A 13,361-nucleotide genomic window follows, 5' to 3' on the forward strand; every position below is an offset into this window, starting at 1 on the left:
TTTATAAGATTTTTTATGTACAAATGTCAGATAGTAATTTCAACCCAACACCTTTTATGTATTAATAGAAATCCTTCACAGAATACAAGGAGTTGTTGAGGAGAAATTTTTTCAGTTTGTTTTCAAATTGTACTTTGGTGTCATTCAGAAATTTTATATCTCTGGGTCATTAATCAAAAACTTTAGTCATATCATTGTGCACAGGTGCAAGGAGCATCCCTATTGTGGAGTAATGAATGTAATTTTCCTTCTTGTATCATACTTATGTATATCATTGTTCCTCTTGAATTGCAGTGGATTGTTTACAACAAACTTCATGATCGAATAAATATATTTTGAAGCAGTAGTCAGCATGCCCAACTCCTTCAGCAGGTGATTGTGGGCAAGCACCAACTATTATTCTTAAAGCACATTTTTCTGCTATGAAGACTTTCCTTCTTAAAGGTGAGTTCTCCCAGAACATTATTCCGTATGGCACTGTTGAATAAAAACACGCAAAATATGCCAACTTACTGACTTGTCTCTCCCCAAGATTTGTAATGATCCTAAGTGAAAACATGGCTGAACTAAGTTGTTTTAGGAGTTCTGAATGTGCTTTTTTAGTTCAAATTCTCACCTAATAATTTTCAGGTTTACACCATATCTATTATTTCCTCACCATGTGTTTCACCCCTAGATGTGCAGAACTGAATATGTTGTGTCCTTTTAAAATTGAGTGTGAGACCATTCACATACAACCATTCAATGACACTTTTAAAAATGCTGTTTACCACTTCTTCTGTTTCTGTATGTATACTTGGACTGATTAAAATACTAGCGTCATATGCAAAAAGAACTTATCCTGTTTGTTTTATATTAGATGGAAGATCATTTACATAGATGAGGAACAACTATGGACCTAAGATTAAGCCTTGGGGAAAACCCATACATGATTTCTCCCTAGTCAGAATAGTGCAGCTTTTGATCACACATTTTTCTAAGCTTGTGTTCACATAGTGTTTCTTTGTGTGGAAATTTTAATAATCGTCATAGAAATATCCCCAAAAATAAAGCCATGAAAAGACAATCATAAGAGATAGAAAATGACCTTAGAAATGAATTGTAAAATCATTGAAAAACATGAATGTGGTGTGAGCATTGCTGATTTAACATGCACATACAATCAGTACATACTTGCACTATCCTCAAGAACGAGGACAAGATTAAGGGTATAGATGCTTCAAAGGGAGTGACAAGAGTATCTTAACAGTGGTTTCATATTCTGAATGACGTCAGAAAGTAGTTCCTTACAGGGATAAATAGAAAGTAATCGCAAGGTGACACTATTAATGAGCAAAAGGTTTTTAATTGTGACTAGATGGGCCTATTCTGGAAGAATATGCAGAAGTGTACTTTTATAACAGCAGAGGAGAATGAATTGTCTGGTCAAATGCCAATGAAAGACTGTCTCAAACTGCTGCTCTGTGCCAGTGCAAGCGGCAATTTGAAAATTAAGCTGCTGCTTGTTTATCAATCTAGAAGTGTACAGCCCAGAAGAGAACGCGAGAATAATTTTCACCAACCTTGTTAAGAGGACACCTTGGTCACCAGCGGCTGAAGAGGTGCGTAATGGAAGTCGTGGGTGGTTTTAGAAGTTTAAGAGAAGAACCAGTATCCACTGCATTGTGAGGCGTGGCGAAGCAGCCAGCTCTGACACAAAGGCAGCAGAGAACGTCATCAGCAACTTCAAGACACTCATAGATTCTGAGGATTATCTGTGGTAACAGGTTTTTAATTGTAACAAAATGTGTCTATTCTGGAAAAAGATCCCGAAGTGTACCTTTATAACAGTGTAGGAGAATGAATCGTCCAGTCACAAGTCAATGAAAGATCATCTCACACTGCTATTCTTTTCTGTGATTGAATCAACGAAGTGTTTGGTCTTTCGGTGAAAAAATATTTGCTCGAGATGAATCTGCCACTCCATGTCTTGCTTGTTATGGACAATGTTCCCACCCATTCTCCAGGCCTACAAGATCAGCTCCTTGAAGAATTTCAGTTTATCAAGACCCAATTTCTGCCTCCCAACACCACTCCTTTACTCCAGCCTATGGGCCAGCAGATTATTTCTAACTTTAAGAAGCTCTACACTAAAGCACTCTTCAAGCATTGCTTTGAGTTGACTGAAGCTACCAATCTCACTCTCAGAGAGTTTTGGAAGTATCACTTCAATATCATTGTCTGTGTCAAGATGATTGAAAAGACATGGGAAGGGGTATCAAGAGAACTCTCACTTGTGCTTGGAAGGAGCTTTTACCATAGTTTGTTGTTGAATGTGACTCTGAGGCATTTGAGTCAGTACCTGTGGAGCCTGTAGTCAAAGAGATTGTGTTTTTGGCCAAGAGCATGGGACTGGAAGTGGATAAATGATATCAATGAGCCTGTGGAAGATCACAGCCAAGAAATGGCCACCGAAGAGCTTATGGAGTTGCAGTGTGTTTCACAGCAGGAAGTTGTGGAGAGGAGTCCAGAGGAGGAGGAAAACAAGGAGGAGAAGGTAACAGAAAGCAGCCATTTTCTGCTGCAATATGAGAAATGTTGCAAGCATGGGGATCGTTTGCAACATACATTGAAAATTATCACCCCAATAAAACAGTGGTTACATGAATTACAAATTTGTTTGATGATAGTGCTGTGTCGCATTTTCACCAAGTGTTGAACCAATTGGCAGAAACAAATGACTATAGATAGCTTCCCACTAAAAAAGAATTGTTATGTATAATGAATGAAATGGTACATAATACTATATGTATAATCTTCTTTGAATAAATGGCATGAATAAGATAAAACTCTTAGTACTTTTTCTGCATGGAATATATCACCATATTTTACATTAATTTCTATGGGATAAATTGTTTTGCTTAATGAGTGTTTCACACTACAAGTAAGATTCTGGAACGAATTATGCTCACTATGTGAGGTTCCACTGTATATTGGTGTATTGCTAAGTACAACTTTCTGCATTATTTTCATTAGATATGATATTATACGAGGGCGGTTCAGAAAGTAACCTCCGATTGGTCACAGTGCGGGTTGTGGGGGGAGTAGCGACGCCATCTGTGCGTTCACGCACTCAACAGGTCAGTCGGCATCAAGACGTGGTCGAATGAACGTCGTACCTGCGCTAGTTTAGTTTTTGTGGCAGTTTGAAATGTGTGCTGCAATAGAAAACCCCGCCAAATGTTAAGTGCGTGCTGTCATAAGGTTTTTTACAGCCAAAGGATATTCCGCAGCAGCTATTCATCGTGAGCTTTGTGCCGTGTACGGACCAAGAGTTATGAGTGAAGGAGTTGTCTGTGAATGGGTACGTTTATTTAAAAGTGGACGAGAAAACGTTCATGATGAAGAGAGGAGTGGTAGACCATCATTGGTGACTGACGAACTCGTTCAGACAGTTGATGCAAAAGTTCGTGAAAATCGACGTTTCTCAGTGTCGGAGTTGTCTACTGGTTTTCCACAGATTTCTAAGACTCTCTTGTACGAGATAGTGACAGCAAGATTGGTTTACCGTAAGTTCTGTGCACGATGGGTGCCCAAAATTCTTACCGACCACCACAAAACTCAAAGAATGGCCTCTGCATTAGACTTTCTGTCACGTTATGAGGACGAAGGAGAACCATTGTTAAACAGAATCGTGACCGGTGACGAAACCTGGATTAAGTACGTGAACCCTGAGACAAAAGAACAATCAAAGATGTGGGCACATTCAAATTCGCCTACCAAACCAAGAAAAGCCTCGCAAGATTTTTCTGCCAGAAAACTGATGGCAACGGTGTTTTGGGATGCCAAAGGGGTGTTGTTGGTTGAATTCATGGAACGTGGTACGACCATTAATCAAGACGTGTACTGTGAAACAATAAAAAAGTTACGACGGGCTATACAGAACAGACGCCGTGGTATGCTGACTTCCGGTATCGTTTTTTTGCACGATAACGCCCGTCCTCACTCTGCTCGCAGAACAACGGCCCTTCTTGAGTCCTTCAAGTGGGACGTTATCAACCATCCACCTTACAGCCCAGACCTGGCGCCAAGTGATTATCACCTCTTCATGCATTTGAAGAAATGGCTCGGGTCACAGCGGTTCGATGACGACGAAGAGCTCAAAGATGCGGTCACAGGCTGGCTCCAGGCACAAGCGGGTGATTTTTATGCAGAAGGAATTTCAAAGCTTGTGAAGAGATACGATAAGTGCCTCAATCGCTATGGAGACTATGTAGAAAAATAGTGCAAAGATGTAGTTGTAAGATGTATATATTAAAATATTTTTATTTAACTTGGTGTATTTTTTTAAATCAACCGGAGGTTACTTTCTGAACGGCCCTCGTACATAGGTTTTCTATACCACCAATCTCACAAAAATTCAGTTTATTTAGAGTGTTTGATTAACACAGTCAAACACTTTAGACAGCTTGCATAAAATACCAATCAGCACTATTTTAATTTAATGCTAGCAAAATTAGATGAGTGAACATGTAAATGACATTCTCAGAAAAGCAACTCTTCTGAATTCCAACCTGTGATTTTCTGAGGGTATTACTGTTAGGTGATATACTATTCTAGAATACACCACTTCCTCAAAAGCTTTGGAAAATGATGCCAGCAGTGAAACAGATTGGTAATAACTGACATTTCCCCCGTCACCTCTCTTAGAGGTGTCTGACAATGGCATTATTCAGTCTCTCTGGAAAAATACCTTGAGTAAGGGATGCATTCATATTTTAGTTAAGACTGGGATTATTGTATGGGAACAATTCTTTAGTACTCTGTTGGTAACACCATCAAAACCAGATGAGCTTTTATTCCTGAGAGAATATATAATTTTCTTAACTACAGAAGGGGAAGTTGTTGATATATTCATATGCTCGATTCTTATGATAGTCACTTTTTCAGTATACTCCTATGATTTTTCTTTTGAACTTTTACATCCCTATACTTTCTATTACATTTAAGTAATGATTATAAAATATATCTGCTACCTGTGACTCATCATTCATAGCCCTTCCATTCCATTCAATATTGATGTTATCTTGTTCTGTGGCTGGTTAGCCTGTCTCTTGTTTCACTACATTCTATACAGGGTGTTACAAAAAGGTATGGCCAAACTTTCACGCTGGAAGGCACTATGTTATTTATCATAACTAGCTATGCACCATGATCGCAGAGAGCGTTTATTACTGGGTAAACAGTTATTTTCTTGCTTTGATCTTCACTAAAAAAAGCATTATCAATTAGGGTCCTATTATCTTTCATCTATCCGTGTTGGAAAAGTAATCGTCGAGATCAAATTGTATGATCAAAATAAGGTTTCCACACCACTTTTTTCTACCAGAATTCTTTACAAAACATACACTGGAGTCACCACTGACCATTAACTGCTTGCTGCTGACAGACCACATAGTAAGAAATCCAGGTTCCTCATATACAGTTCAAAATTTCCCATTGTGAATCAACAAGATTCACAAAGATATGGAAATATTTTAATATGTTATTCTACACGGAAAACTAAAGAAAAAAGTTCATACAACCATAGGTCCACAAATGTTTGGTTATGGAGTTACAGCTAATAAAATATTTTCCCTGAAATTTAGCAACTTCGCTAATACGAAGCCATTGCAAAACTACGAGGTTAAAGTAAAGCAGACTTTGGTATTATTTTGTTGCTATAGGTCTGGTGAATCTAATAAAACATGTCCCAGGCGTGTATGTGCAGTAGTTCTTCAGAACATCCAGAGGGGTGTTATAACTTCAAGTGGAACAAATGTATTTCAAGGAAGATGCAATACATGAAAGTCACAGATCAAGTAAACAGAGTAAGATGTTCAATTTTTTTTTTGGTCCTGTCCTCCTCAGTTGCGCGTAATACTACGGTATGTTGATGATTTTCACTTATGGACCGTCTGACAGCAACTGAATAAAACACAATTTTAGTGCCATACGCGTTTCGCCTTTATTTTCTGCAAGGCATCATCAGTGGCCTGTAATATGTACATATGTTAGCTATTTTATTTACATTTTTGTCAATGTGCCTATAGGTTATAAACAGTTCTGGTGGTTGGTATTTCCTATTAAGTAGTAATGTTTTGAACTGTACTTACAGGTTGCGTAGACAGTTTCTTACATATTACGCAGAAAAAACAGCAAATTGGCGCTCATAGGAAGAAGAACAAGACCAAAAATGCAACAGGAACGTAATATGTAAGAAACTGTCTACGCAACCTGTAAGTACAGTTCAAAACATTACTACTTAATAGGAAATACCAACCACCAGAACTGTTTATAACCTATAGGCACATTGACAAAAATGTAAATAAAATAGCTAACATATGTACATATTACAGGCCACTGATGATGCCTTGCAGAAAATAAAGGCGAAACGCGTATGGCACTAAAATTGTGTTTTATTCAGTTGCTGTCAGACGGTCCATAAGTGAAAATCATCAACATACCAGAGTAAGATGTGTGTACACTTTAACAGTCAAATCATAACTGAGTCCGAGTCTAACGGCCGCTGGCTGGGTGGCCGCTTAGGTGGCGCTGCTGCTGCATGGCTGGCAGACAGTGCCGCATGTAGAGGACGCACGTAACTGTGCGGCGGCACTTTGAAAGATCAGCGAGTCACAACAAGAGGCAAAGCCATAATTTTCTTTCATTTATTAACTACTTGGCCCAATTTGTTTTTTTAAATTCTAGACAATTGCACAACATTTTCAACAGAAGTTGTAGAGAATTTCATTTTGGAAAAATGACGGTAATAATGTTAACTGAAACTGTATGAATGTGTCAGATAATCTGCTTCTATTAATACCATAGCACTTGTGAATTCATGTTAAACCGGAAAACTACTGCAAATACACCTCTGGGACATATTTTATTATATTCACTAGACCAATAACAACAAAATAAATGGAAATCCTGCTTTACTGTAACCTCGTACAGTTTTGCGATGGCTTCACATTAGCGAAGTTGCTAAATTTCAGGCAAAACCTTTTACTAGCCATAACTCTGTAACTAAACATTTGCGGACCTATGTTTTTGTCTGAACTTTTTTCTTTAGTTTTATTTGTAGAATAACATATTAAACTTCGTGAATCACCCTGTATATACAGTTACAACTAAAACTGAACTATTCTGCAGTATTAATTCATAACAAGCACACGTGCCTATGTACTGACCACTATAAAATCCACTTGTCTCAATGTTTTTGAACTTGTGTTCTGTTGTAATATATATAACAAACCTTCCTTTTCCCATATTAGTTCTGCATGAGTAAGCTGCTAGATTGTAACCTTTAACATGTAACTTATCTAACTTTGTGGTTTTGTGGTGCTCACATAGGTACAGGATGTCCATCTCTTCAGAGGTCTCTAAACTTTCCAAATCAACAAGAAGCTCTACAGTATTACTCAGTCCTCTAATATTTTGATGATTATTCAGTCCTCTAATATTTTGATGAGATAAGCTACTTACTTTTTTGTGCATTCTTAAGCACTCTGTGGGGCTCTTCTGTTATTCTGACTTCTTTCAAAACAAGAGGCCTGAATTCTGATTCTAGCCTAAAAAAGGTACCTCTCCTACACCAGAAACCACAGGGATCTTGCTATGTATGTTAATGACAGTAGCTCTCATTTTTACATTAAAATTGGCAATGTTGGCCAAGACCATTCAAAACCTTTGCCCTAGTAAGATAAGACCCCAGATCACATAAGAAACAGATTGACCGTCCTTACGGCGGAACAGGCAACCGTAAAAATACTTTTCCCATCGGTCAACAGATGTCGCAGGCGACGCTACAATGCTAACTGACCTGTCCATGTCACGGAATTGGCGACGCTGTATCTTCAGTGACGTGAATTAGGCTGATTTGTGTTCGGCTAGAGCGCTGGGCGCGAAATGCATTCGTCACACAGCTGACTGTAGCTCATGATCGGCTGTGGTTTTCCCGAGTTTTCAATCGAAGAATGTAGATTAGCTCCTGTAATTCTACAAACCAAGTTTATTTCTACTGTAGGGATACTTCTCACAATCATATGCGAAATGAAATAAATGAAAAGTAACACACAAACATTTCTCGCGAGTTACCTTTGAAATGCAGACTATTACAGTCGCATAGGTTTTACATTCGCCTTCCATGCCGTCTATTTCCTCTTTGTTATGCAGCTCTTCTGATATGGATTATGGTGGTAAAAGAGATCTCCACGTGTAGGTTAACACCATAAAGCTTTCAAAATCTTATCAACGTGTTTGAAATATAATCAGTTAATTTTCTGACAAATACTGCACCGAGCAGTGGGTTTCGCGTCCTGACATTACCGACAGAATTGTTTATTTTGCATAGAGTATGTATAGGGATTAGGTGAGTTATAATGACAATATATATTTCACATTGAGACTGTAAATAAGTTTAAGAAACAGATTTTGCTTCCTTTCTAAGTATTTCTGTAAGCGTTCTTAAGTATAACCACATTTTGCATTTGATTACTGTTAGTTGTAAACGAGTATAATTTCATGTACACACTTAACAATGATATCTTCGAAAAAAATAAAGGAAGGGCTGCCACGTTATATCAGAACATAAGGTCGACAAAATTTAGATAGGACCGAATACTTAGGGCTCTTTATTAATTCTTACTCGTAACTAATTCACTGATTTAAAATCCACTTCCGTAACCTTTCTTTATCTTTGACGGGAAATCTGAACATTTTTAGTTCAGGATTTGTCCATCTACTCCTTCCACAGTTGATATACTCGCAGGCACTCGGCATGACGACTCGATCCACTGCCACTGGTATGTCAGAAACAGCTGTACTTCACAGACGCCAGACAGTGGAAAGCTGCACGCGTTCAGTCGATGTTGCCACATATTTCACAGAACGGAGTGCCATCTTGTGGTTGGTGCCACAAGTAAGGGTGTGACGCTGTCGCTGCCTGGTGGCCGTTCCCTGACAATGGTTGCCTGCTAGACCAAGCGATCGAGCAATCTGTTTCTTACGTGATCTGGGATAAGACTATGAGTTCTTTTTATGAATGCATAAAAACTTTTATAGTGGCTGTCACTGTATGGACCTTGGCACAAAAATGGAAAGGTAAAAAGAACACATAATTGTTTATACTAACAGGATTTAGTAGAGTTGTAAGTTTACAAAGCAGTTCATACATGTTCTCACTATTAATCAGTGCAGTGATTTTACCTGTATGGATTTAAAGACTTCATGTTATTATTGTACAAACATCTGCCCTTGATGATGTTTTCTGTACAAAACACATTTGTGAGCATTTATATTAATGAAAAAACACTGGAAACTCCATGTAGGAATATCAACAATGTAGGAAAAGACAGATAGCTACTTACCGTAAAGAAAATATGTTACATCGTAGATAGGCACAATTAAAAGACACTTACGTAAAGTTTTCGGCCACAGCCTTCATTGGTAAAAGAGACACACTCAGCATTCACATACACAAGTAAGCACACCACACGTACACACAACTGACAACTCCAGCATCTTGGGTTGGAGTGTAACTAGCATGTGGGATGCAAGCAGCAATCTGGAAAGGGTAGAGAAGGGGAAGGGGTAGTAGTGTTAAGGTAGGGAGAGAGTAGAACACTGTCTGTTGGACTGTGCTGTGGCTAGAATGCCAATGGAAACAGTGTCAGAAGGTTGTGAGGCAGGGAGGTGGGGAAAAAAAAGAGCAAATTCTCTTTTTGTTTCTTGTTTTGGAACATGACAAAATACAGTCAAAGCCCCAGTAGAGGTTTGTTATGTTCCAATTTCCATGCTGGAATCTAGGAAGACTCTAAAACACCATTTTTCCAGAACACGAGAAAATATAGTTTTCTGCATTGAGAACATGTTGCTAACTCCAAAATCAGACTGATCTCTTATCATTACCAAACTGGAAGTAGAAACATTATGCTTCTGGTGATACAAAAAGATATAATCTTATCACCAGAGAAAGGAATGAGGTTACATTTTATGTTATGTTATGTTATGAATCATTAGCTGAGATGCTGAACAATGGAAATCTTATCATCTATCAAGAGATCCCCAAGGCCTTAAAATGTTTTCTCGACAAGGAAGGAAAAAAATATTAGAGTCGAATGACCAGTCACAGATCTAGCCAATAGAGCCAAAGTAAAATGATAGGCAAGGAAATGGTTGTGACCTTTGTGAAATAATTGTTTCAGCATTCACCATAGGTAATTTAGGGAAGCCATATAAATTCTACTCTTGATTTTCAGATAAGGATTTGAACCAAGCATCCGCTGAATATAAGATCCATTCCTTAACCACTGCAAGGCATCAATCTTAATGTTATTCCAGTCTTTGTTTCAGGTTCTTTATCTTAAATGATACAGTTCACTCTGAATTTCATTGAATTTTTAATGCAAGCATAAGCTGGCCAGATAGTACATAATTGTTCATTTTATTTATTAGGTATCATTATAGTGTTCACTTTGAAACTTTTAATTATTTATGAAACACACAGTGCACTCTGACCATCTTCAATCAGTGCATTCTGTATATGATTTGTGAAAGAACTAAACCAGGTTTCAGACAAATGATGCCAATGACACCTTTAGAATCCATGATGGAAAAACTGTTGTGGTCAAAATGCCTCAGAAACATTGAAATTAAAATGTTGCAGATAAATGTAACAGGTGAGTAATTATATTTCCTGGTGCTACTACTGCTGCAGGAAATAATGGGAATCTATCCACTATGTAACACCAAGTCCTTGTTCAATGTTGTTATCAAAAATCTCAAAAAGTATCTGACTGGTTTACTTTAAATTTTTACATGATACACTAACTGAATATTTGGAACAGCCATAGGCTATATACGAGGGCGGTTCAGAAAGTAACCTCCGATTGGTCACAGTGCGGGTTGTGGGGGGAGTAGCGACGCCATCTGTGCGTTCACGCACTCAACAGGTCAGTCGGCATCAAGACGTGGTCGAATGAACGTCGTACCTGCGCTAGTTTAGTTTTTGTGGCAGTTTGAAATGTGTGCTGCAATAGAAAACCCCGCCAAATGTTAAGTGCGTGCTGTCATAAGGTTTTTTACAGCCAAAGGATATTCTGCAGCAGCTATTCATCGTGAGCTTTGTGCCGTGTACGGACCAAGAGTTATGAGTGAAGGAGTTGTCTGTGAATGGGTACGTTTATTTAAAAGTGGATGAGAAAACGTTCATGATGAAGAGAGGAGTGGTAGACCATCATTGGTGACTGACGAACTCGTTCAGACAGTTGATGCAAAAGTTCGTGAAAATCGACGTTTCTCAATGTCGGAGTTGTCTACTGGTTTTCCACAGATTTCTAAGACTCTCTTGTACGAGATAGTGACAGCAAGATTGGGTTACCGTAAGTTCTGTGCACGATGGGTGCCCAAAATTCTTACCGACCACCACAAAACTCAAAGAATGGCCTCTGCATTAGACTTTCTGTCACGTTATGAGGACGAAGGAGAACCATTGTTAAACAGAATCGTGACCGGTGACGAAACCTGGATTAAGTACGTGAACCCTGAGACAAAAGAACAATCAAAGATGTGGGCACATTCAAATTCGCCTACCAAACCAAGAAAAGCCTCGCAAGATTTTTCTGCCAGAAAACTGATGGCAACGGTGTTTTGGGATGCCAAAGGGGTGTTGTTGGTTGAATTCATGGAACGTGGTACGACCATTAATCAAGACGTGTACTGTGAAACAATAAAAAAGTTACGACGGGCTATACAGAACAGACGCCGTGGTATGCTGACTTCCGGTATCGTTTTTTTGCACGATAACGCCCGTCCTCACTCTGCTCGCAGAACAACGGCCCTTCTTGAGTCCTTCAAGTGGGACGTTATCAACCATCCACCTTACAGCCCAGACCTGGCGCCAAGTGATTATCACCTCTTCATGCATTTGAAGAAATGGCTCGGGTCACAGCGGTTCGATGACGACGAAGAGCTCAAAGATGCGGTCACAGGCTGGCTCCAGGCACAAGCGGGTGATTTTTATGCAGAAGGAATTTCAAAGCTTGTGAAGAGATACGATAAGTGCCTCAATCGCTATGGAGACTATGTAGAAAAATAGTGCAAAGATGTAGTTGTAAGATGTATATATTAAAATATTTTTATTTAACTTGGTGTATTTTTTTAAATCAACCGGAGGTTACTTTCTGAACGGCCCTCGTATATTTAATATATATGTGTAATAAACACGATACTCTAATGAACATTCAGACACACATAGGTTACATATTTTGAATGTATATAATACAAGGTAGGTACAAAAAATTTTGAAACTCTGTCCACAAAATTTTTCTGCACTTACATTTCAATTATTTTGCAAAGTCTCCTTCAAAATACCCTCCTCCACAATCGATACATTGTCCCCAATGCCGTTTCCACTTCCGGAAGCAGTCTCATTACACTCTTCTGGATTGCACAAAGCACCATCTGTGAATTTTCTTTTATCTTGTCTTTCATTGCAAATCTTCATCCTTTCAACAGGGTTTTCAACTTTGGTAATGAAGAAAAGCCTGCACAGGCCAGGTCTGGAGAGTAGGGTGGATGAGGCAGCGCAGTGATTTCGTCTTTTGTGCCATAGCCACACACCAACAGGGATAAGTGTATATGCGTTTTCATGATGCAAGAGCCATGAGTTGTCTCATCAGACTTCAGGCCAGCTCCTTCTCACATTTTCTCATAGGCATTGCAATACATCCCAGCAGTAGCAATGATTAATTGTTTGTCCCTGTGGCAAGAATTAAAAATGAACTAATCCTTCAACATCAAAGAAAACTGTCAGCATGGGTTTGACACTTGAGTTGACCTGATGAGCTTGTTTTTGATCTTGGAGAACCTTTCCTGACCCACTGTGAAGATCGAAAATGATTCCCTTAAGGAACATCTTGTTCTCAGTTGAATGATCCAAAAGCTCTTCAGAGATTACAAGGTGGAGGTCTTTATGATCTTGACTCATGAGCCACGGGACAAACTTTGCGACATCTTGCATTCCAAGATGCTGTGTCAGGATTTCACGACATGATCAAATTGAAATATTACATTCTCCTGCAATCTGATATGAGCATTATCAGTACAAGCCGAAGGGTGTCCTGAATGAGGTTCACCTTTAACTTCTGTGTGGCCATTTTTAAACTGTTTGACCATTCGTAACACTGAGTACGGTTAACCACTCATCACCATAGGCTTCATTTGTCATTTGGTGTGTCTCTGTAACAGTCTTCTTGAGTTTCACGCAATATTTACTGCAGACACATTGCTCCTCTAACTTCACCATCTTGAAATTCCGAAACTGTGTGTTCTACTAAATA

General features: G+C 38.8%; 1 protein-coding gene across 2 annotated transcripts in view; it reads right to left on the bottom strand.

Annotated features, from left to right (window-relative positions):
* Positions 1-13,361, bottom strand: part of LOC124605762 — a 267,727-nt gene that overhangs the window by 202,885 nt on the left and 51,481 nt on the right. The gene's annotated exons all lie outside the window — the stretch shown is intronic.

This window comes from Schistocerca americana, chromosome 1 (assembly GCF_021461395.2).
Source record: "Schistocerca americana isolate TAMUIC-IGC-003095 chromosome 1, iqSchAmer2.1, whole genome shotgun sequence".
In the NCBI taxonomy this organism is placed as follows: Eukaryota; Metazoa; Arthropoda; class Insecta; order Orthoptera; family Acrididae; genus Schistocerca; species Schistocerca americana.